Genomic DNA, 8,694 nt, shown 5'->3' on the forward strand with positions numbered 1-8,694 from the left:
AATAAATTGCTATCTAACTGTCAACTGACAAACCTTCAAAATATTAGTCATACCACATTCACCCGGTCAATCACATGCAGCATACACCAACAATCACACCAGCATACACCACTCACTCATTCCCCCTCCCAACACTCAACACTTACCATAACAACCTATTACACATAACTCACCATATATATTATAATAAAACAGCACCAGCCCATTTACACTTATTTATTTATTATTTGATTTACATCCCGCCCTTCATCCCAGCAGGAGCCCAGGCCATACATTGCAGCATGGAACATCACAGGCGGCAAGGCAGTGAAGTATCTTCAGGCTCTGGACTGGCTCGGCCCACCCAGGCTGGCTGTCAGATCCCCCTGGACAGAAAGGAGCATAAGAGGGCTTCCTGTTTCAGTTAAGCTTTGCATAAGCATCTAGGCCTTTGTAATGCCATATGGATTGGGCCTCATTGAGGCATGTGGAATCCAGCAATTGTCCCTTTAATGCCCTATCTATAGCCTTTTTTAGGATCTGAAACTGCTTAATAATATGCTTTTATATAGTGTCAGTAGCCTCCGCTGCCAGAAAACACAGAAGACTTGGGAGTTGTTGAGTCTGAGCGGGACCTTGGGGGGGGGGAAGTGAGCCTGAACTCCAGCCAGTTCCCACGGATGGCGTGATCTCCAAGGAGGAGAGCGCGACGCCCCCAGTTGCTGCTGAGGACCTGTTGGGGGAAGCTCCAGCAAAAGTGCCAACTCCTCCCTTACCAAGCAGTTCCCAGGATGCCACCAGCGTGACGCAGCCTCCTGACCTCGAGCCCATTACTCAGGAGCAGGTGTCTTCTGATGAGCCGTTAGAGACATGCCCCCCCATCACCTTGCTCCCGCCGCCGCAAGAAAAGGACAGGGCAGAGACAGGACTTGCGAAGGAGTCAGAGATTACGATTGACAATGTTCCCTACTTAAGCTTGTCACTCACAGTGGGGAGCTGCTGAATCAACTTCCTTCATATGCTGCAGAGCATGTCTAGAGTGTAGTTGGGGATTTTAGTGAGTTAGTGCAGGTTTTTCTATGAAGCGCAATGCCTTTGATGTATCCATTACTTTAATAAAATGAGATTTAATTGCACCCGCGTCTCAGCCTCGTAGTTCAGGCTCTGGATGGGACATAGAGTGAGACTATAAACCAGTCCACACCTTTCCCACAGACGTACTAGTTAGTCAAATAACTCACACACAGTCTTCTTAGATGAAAAGATAAAGAATATTTACTCACGACCTTTCATATGTTCAGGAAACATAGGCTCTAGCTTAGATGAAAGAAAAAGTAGAAGTCTTAGTCCATTTTAGTCTTTGATAGTGATGCTCTCAGGAGAGCATCTGCCATGCGGCCTCTCCCAGAGGTAAAGAGCTCAGTAATGGAGATTATGCAGGAATCTCCAGGACAAAGGAGGAGGAAGCCAGGTAACTACCGTATATTCTGGCGTATAAGATGACTTTTTAACCCTGGAAAATCTTCTCCAAAGTCCGGGGTCGTCTTATACGCCGGGTGTCGTCTTATTAGGGTTGCCATATTGCCCGGATAGCCGGGTTTTACCCGGATTCTAAGCATGCCACCCGGCGCCCGGCTAACCCCTTAGGTGGCCCGGATTCTCAGCTTTCATTTTTAAAAAAAATTAAGTTTCTAGGTGGTGCGGTTCTCGAGATACATATAAAAACGTCAGGCACCCCCCCCCAGTTAAATCTTTTTTTAAACTACTGTATAGCACTTCGTACCTTTAACCCCGCCCGTTCAGGGTTGCAGCCAATCAGGGATTGTGTTTCAGTTTCATTGACCTGAGGCAGCATCTAGAAAACAAAATGGTGGTTTCACCCCCTGTTTATCTGAAAATCTCATAAATTGGGTAAGTATATACATTTCAGTTTTTCCCCCTCTTGTGTGTAGGAGTCAGATCCTGGGCAGTGTTTTGAAAACCTTCCCAATAGTTGCTTTTGGGGGTAAAAACAGTGCTAATCCCATATGTCCAGAGTAAATCCTATTGAATTCAGTAGAAATTACTTTTGAGTAGACATGATTATGAATGTGCTGAAAATCAATGGGACTTTGGAGTGAATGTAAAAAAGAATTGTGTTTGTGTTCTCTTTCTGCCCCCCCCAGTCCTATTTTAAAGCAAGTAGGCAGGGCTTACTTAGGTATTGCAGTTTTTATTCTGTAGGAAACTAATACTGATTTTTAAAAAACTAATACTGATTTTTCTGCAATGACCAATTGGTTTGACAATAAACTATTATATGGGCTGTATGTATTTATACATCTGCAGTGTGTGCGTGTGTGTATGGAGTCTTTCCAACACCCCTGTGAGGTAGGGTTGGAAACCAAGGCAGCTCACAACAAGAAATAAAGCCATTTAAAATCCAATAACCATAAAAACAAGTATAAACAGTTGCAAAACAGTGTAAAGTGGCATGATTCGGAATTTTGGGTTGTGTGAATGAAGTTGCTTATCACTTGAGGTTGCATTTCTGTCCCTGTTTGAGTAAGCCCCATTGAATACGCTGGGACTTGCTTCTGAATAAATAAATTTAGGATTGCACTATAAATATCTTTACAGTTTGTGTAAATAATAAATATATTTGATAGTTATGCTTATATAAATATTTCTTCATTTATCATATTTTTGGTTTTTGGTTAGGAATCCTGACTGGTTGTGAGATGCTTAGTTTTTTGCCTTATAGGAATCTTGTTGTGGTTGGTATGGTATTACATTTAGGAAAGTGTTACTGCCTTCTGTATTTTTTTTCCTATTTGCATTTCACTTATCTTTAACCTCACTCCGTTACAGCCATAGAAGCAACAGCAGCATATGCAAGATAATTAACTCCCATTAGTGATAAGAACAAGAATTTATAATTATTATTTCAATTAAAACAAGGGGCTTCTCAATACTTTGAAGAGGACCAGATATTTATTTTCTTTCTGAGCCCAGGACTGGGTCTTTCATGATGCCCAGTGTGTGTGGGGGGGGGGGAGCAGGAGAGTAGTCGATAAGACAGACATCCTGGCATTGATAATCAAATTAGCAAGGTATGTGTGGGGTTGTTGTACACTTCCAGGCTCAGTTTCATTTGAGTATGGAGGTGGAACCTGTGTAGATGTGGTTATCAAAGGGAGAAGAAATTTTGAGTTAAGCAAAGCTCTGCTTTTATAAAACCTAAGAAACATACAGTACTTTGAATGTCTGAGTGCCTGCACCAGTGGAATACTGGAGGAACTTGTAAAACTTGCTGCAACAGTATTTAGAACTGAGCATGTGGTGTGAAAGACTCCTTTTCCTAATATTTTGGCTTGTTTTTCTCTGATTCTGTATTTTTATTGTTTTTACTATATTTGTAAGCTGTGCTGAGCTCTGTTTTTAACAGCAAAAGGGCAGGATATAAATTCTCTTAATCAATCAATAAATACTCCATAGTGTTGGAAACTAGAGTCTAGGCATTTAATGTTGCTTTTTAAAAAAAGATTTCTCACATCTTTCCCCAGTTTTTGGTGGTAATTCCTAGGCACAAAAACAAAACAACTGGACAATCCAAATATTAATATTTATAAGTTTATAAGTGACAGTTTTCCTGCTAAGTACCTGCATGTCATAAGCAGGGGTAGTCTTATACGGCGAGTATATCCCAAACTCTATATTTTAACTGGAAAAGTTGGGGGTCGTCTTATACGCCCAGTCGTCTTATACGTCAGAATATACGGTAACCCCAACCATTAGAAAGTTACATCATGGTAAACAGGTACATGGGATATTTCCCCAAATATCCCTTAAAGGGAACATCTCCCTTTTTAGAAGGGAACATGCAAGTTTGCCTATTCCAACAGGCTGAACACTCTTGCACTCAGGTCCTGCTTGTGGGTTGCCCAGGGGCAACTGGTTGGCCACTGTGAGAATAGGACGCTAGAAGAGATGGGCCATTAGTCTCTTCTTATGTTCACTCTTGGAGGCAGCATGCTTCTGAATGCCAGTTTCTAGGAATCTATTGCTTGCGGGTTTCCCATACGCATTTGGTTGGCCTCAGTATGGAACTGTATGGTATGGTGCTGAACTATCACAGTTGGCTCTCCCAAGCGTCCTGCCCCTGCTGTTGGACAGCCTCTTGTCTGCTGGTTCTATGTGACCTCAAGAAAGAATAAAACTTGGGACTAGTTGCATAAAAAGTATGTGCTTTTTCACTGGGCAATGAACCCTCCGGTGAGGATATATGATTGTTTCTGTCTCTCTGAACATACAACTTTAAATAAAATGCAATACAAAACAAAAGAGTAAGAAGTCTTCAGCCTTTTTACTTGTGGAAATATCAGTATAAACATGCACAATTTCTCCAAAATACAGAAACATAGGAAGCTGCCGTATGCCATATACTAAGTCACACCATTGGTCAGAACTGCCAACACTGACTGGGAGCAATTCTGCAAGATTTCAGGGACAGACTCTTTCTCAGCCCTACCTGGGGATGCTGGGAATTGAATGTGCAACCGCCTGCATGCAAAGCAATTACTCTACTCCTGAACTACAGCCTTTCCCATCAGAAGCAATACAATTTCAATATCTTTATGCATACTCGAGCTGTTCCGCAGCAATCCCCTGCCCCATTAGCAGGGCTCACCCAAGAAATTGTGCCTCATGAGGCAGAACAGCAAATGGCTCTCCCCTCGTGCAAATCAAAGTTCATTGCACAATAGGCCAGTCAAGTTATTTTGACACTTGAGACAGAAAATCCCACAAATGCCCTACCTTCTCCGTAAACAATTTTTAAAAAACAAATCCCTATGAATTAAATCAGTTTGCTGCCTTTTTAATGTCTTCCACAATCAGCTGCCTGAAGCAACCGCCTCACTCTGCCTCTTTGTAAAGGACGGGGGAGAAATGAAATTGGCCTTTATTTGAATTTTGCATTGCAGTTCTCCAAACAATGTTTACAAAACTGCACATATTAAGGAAATACAAAAATGAATATTTTAGTGAAAATAAGATATAAAACGCATTATATTAGGAGAAATTGATTGTACATTAGTAAAAAAAAATGGGTTTATTAGGAGAGATTCAAACTAAAATGCTGAAGAATTTTCCCGAGGATTTTTTTTTAAAGAAAAAATGGCAAATTGTTGCAGAAATGTAGAGAACTGAATTTAAGATTGGAAAAATGAGAAGCCAAGAGAACCAAAACTGACAGATCCTTCCATCCCTACTCTTAGTCTCCCTTGCCAGACATTTTTAGGCTATAGACAGGACCTCCTAGTTCAGTGCCATTGACCATGATGGGGTGGGGGTGTGGAATTAAAGGTTCTTGCTCTATTTTATTTATTTATTTATTGCATTTGTGTACCACCCCATAGCCGAAGCTCTCTGGGCAGTTTACAACAATTAAAAACATTAAAAACAAATATACAAATTTAAAAATGCATATTTAAAAAGCAATTCATAAACACATGCTAAAATGCCTGGGAGAAGAGGAAAGTCTTGACCTGGCGCCGAGAAGATAACAGTGTTGGCGCCAGGCGCACCTCGTCAAGAACATCATTCCATAATTTGGGGGCCACCACTGAGAAGGCCCTCTCCCTTGTTGTCAGACTCCCAGCGACTCCCAGCTTCCCTCCGAGTAGGCACCCGGAGGAGGGCCTTGGATGTTGACTGTAGTGTACGGGTGGGTTCGTGTCGGGAGAGGCATTCCATCAGGCATTGCAGTCCTAAGCCTTGTAAGGCTTTATAGGTTAAAACCAGCACCTTGAATCGAGCTCGGAAACATACGGGCAGCCAATGCAAGTGGGCCAGAATCGGTTTTATACGTTCGAACCATCTGGTCCCTGTTACCAATCTGGCTGCTGCATTTTGCACAAGCTGCAGTTTCCAGTCCATTTTCAAAGGCAGCCCCATGTAGAGCACATTGCAGTAATCTAATACTCTATTTTTTAAAGGAGGCCTGGGAAAGGTTGGGCCCTCCAGATGTTTTTGGACTCCCAACTCCCATCAGCTCCAGCCGGAATGGCCAATGTGATGGTTGATGGGAGTTCAGCAACATCTGGAGGGCCAAAGGTGCCCCACCCCTCTTTTTACAGCCATCCAAGTTGACAGTCATCACTATACTACTACACTATGTACTGTATGACGAAGTTCTTTCTTTAGCCTTTGCTGAATCTGCCAATATTCAGCTTCGTTGGATGACTCCTGCTTCTGGTATTATAGAGAGGCCTGACCACTTTCTCCACTCCATGCATCATTTTATTCACCTCCGTCATCTCCCCCTTATAGTGGTGGCTGGTGGCTCCATGTCAGTGGGGCAGTGGAATCCGATCTGGGTTTTAATCCAGACTTTCAAGCAGCTGTCCTATCCGGCAAAAACCCGGCATGGATTCCATCGTCCATTGACATGGAGCCACCAGCCGACACTGTCCCCTTCACTAGCCTTCTTGCTAAGCTTAAAATCCCCAAACATTGTAACCTTTACTCACAGAAGCATTTCTCCACCTCTTAATCATGTTGATAGCTCTTTTCTTAGGTATCAGTTAATCTGACAGTTTTTCCAGTCTTAAATTCCATCCTCCATATTTCTTCAATCAATTTGCATTCTTAAATGTCCTCACAAACAAATCAGCATTTTAGTGCACATTTATCCTAAAATATGCATCTTTCTAGGCAATTTTACCTACCATGTACATTTTTGTGAAGCATTTTTCTATAATACAATGCATCGTTGTATGATGTTTTCTCTAATATATGCATTTTTGAGCACATGCGATCCTAGTACAGGGGGGTAGTCATCCAGGGTCTTGGGGGGGTGTCTTAGACCTCTTACTTTTTTGGAGCCTAGCAGGGTTCCTATGTCTCCAGCATCCTATAAGTCAATCATCGTGAAACGGGAGTGTGTTAGTGTGATGTTCCTGTAAGTTAGCATCTGTAAATATGGTAAGTGCGGGTCTATGGGGTGATGTATGGTAATTGACTGAGAGAGAAAGGGGGAGTACATGGGTGAGAAGCTGAAGTGTGCTGGATGATGATTGGCTGAGTGGATGGCTAGCTGAAGGTATAAATGGAGGTTTGTGAGTGGTGAAGGGAGTTCGGTTGGAAGGAGAGAGTTGGAGAGTTGAGAGAGAGAGGTTGTTGAGTGGGTTGGCAGAGTTCTGAGGGAAGTTTGGATTGGATTTGGCTGATATTTAAAGAGGATATATATATGAAACCATACGCTTGTGAAACATTCTAAAAGTAATCTTGTTATTTCCTGTTATTAGTAAATAAATACTTCTTTGGTTTACCAAAGGCCTGATCCTTGGCTGGGGAATATACAGACCAGAAGGGAGGGCAAGGTAATTACCAAGGCTGAACAGAAGCAGTATCTGATGGTGGCAGCGGTGAAGGGAGAAATAGTAACAAGTCAAGTATCCAGAGCAACCCAGAGTTGTATGCTTATTATATAAAGATACAAGGGGGTTGGGAACAGCATAAGCACGCAGTCGCAGAAGTAACCAGCTAGAGAGAGACTCAGGCAAAGTCTCTGGGAGTATTGGTTACAGGACGTGACTGGTGGTGTTGCCTAGCAGTGGGATCTAGTGAGGTCTGTGCTAGAGCAGAGTGAGAAACCATATAAAGGACGGTCCGGACTGGTGGTGTCCCTGGTGGTGCCTAGTGAAAGGCAGTAGCCACAAGCAGGTGGGAACCTGACAGGGAGAGCCAGGGAAGGGCGTCACAGTTAGCCACCGAGAAGAGTCTTATAACATGCTTTCTTGTCCTTTCCTGATGGTTGGAGCCAATCAGAGTGAAAGGAGGTAAGTCAGCCTCTGAGAAGACTCTTCTCAATAGCTAACACTCTCCCCTTTCAAGATGATTGGCTCCTAAGGACGTTTGCTATTGTGGGAGAAGGCATTAAGAAGGATCTCTTCCTAGGCCAGCAGCAAAAAGGGGGAAAGGGTGGTGGTGGCAGTGACTATCATGTCGGGACTCTGCACCTATGAATTTGCCACTACACTACTGCATATACATTGTAGACTTCTGTCTGTCTTTCAATTGACATGTCAGAGAGTGTGAATTAGGTGAACTGAATTGAATTTCTCCCCCATCCTGCCTTTTCTGCACCTTTACCCGCTCAAACAGCTTCAAGCTCCACTCTACATCTTTTACAGGTTCATTTTCAAGCAATGCAAACCTTGTGCAATGCATCTTTCCAGAGCTTTCTTGAATGGCATTTTAACTTCTTGGAATTGTAAAACAAAGACATTTGGACTTTGAGAGATGTCATCTGTTCTGGGTCAAGCTTGCTTTAAGTTTTCCTGTTGCAAAAGCTGATCAAAATGATCTTATCTGCAGACTCGATTAGCATAACACTCAGTAACAGCATGCGGGTTTTTGCAATGGAGAGTGAGATCCAGAATGAATAAGCTTCTCAAAGCATTGCAGACCTATGCCTTCACTTATGTGCCTTTAGAATGGGTAATGGAAAAAGTAGGACTTTTTTTTAATGAAATGTATGAGTTTTATGCCTCCAGCAAACAGTTTCCATGTTGCCTGCATGGTGAATTCATTTGAGGCAGATCAAATGCTAGCACGTATGCTTCCAAAATTTGTCAGGAAAATGTCTCCATCCCACATAATATGTCTGACCAACCCTGCCCTTACTGGCAAATTAATGTAATGAGGGCTGTTATGTGCCATTATTCCACA

Source organism: Rhineura floridana, chromosome 5, assembly GCF_030035675.1.
Source record: "Rhineura floridana isolate rRhiFlo1 chromosome 5, rRhiFlo1.hap2, whole genome shotgun sequence".
NCBI classification, from domain to species: Eukaryota; Metazoa; Chordata; class Lepidosauria; order Squamata; family Rhineuridae; genus Rhineura; species Rhineura floridana.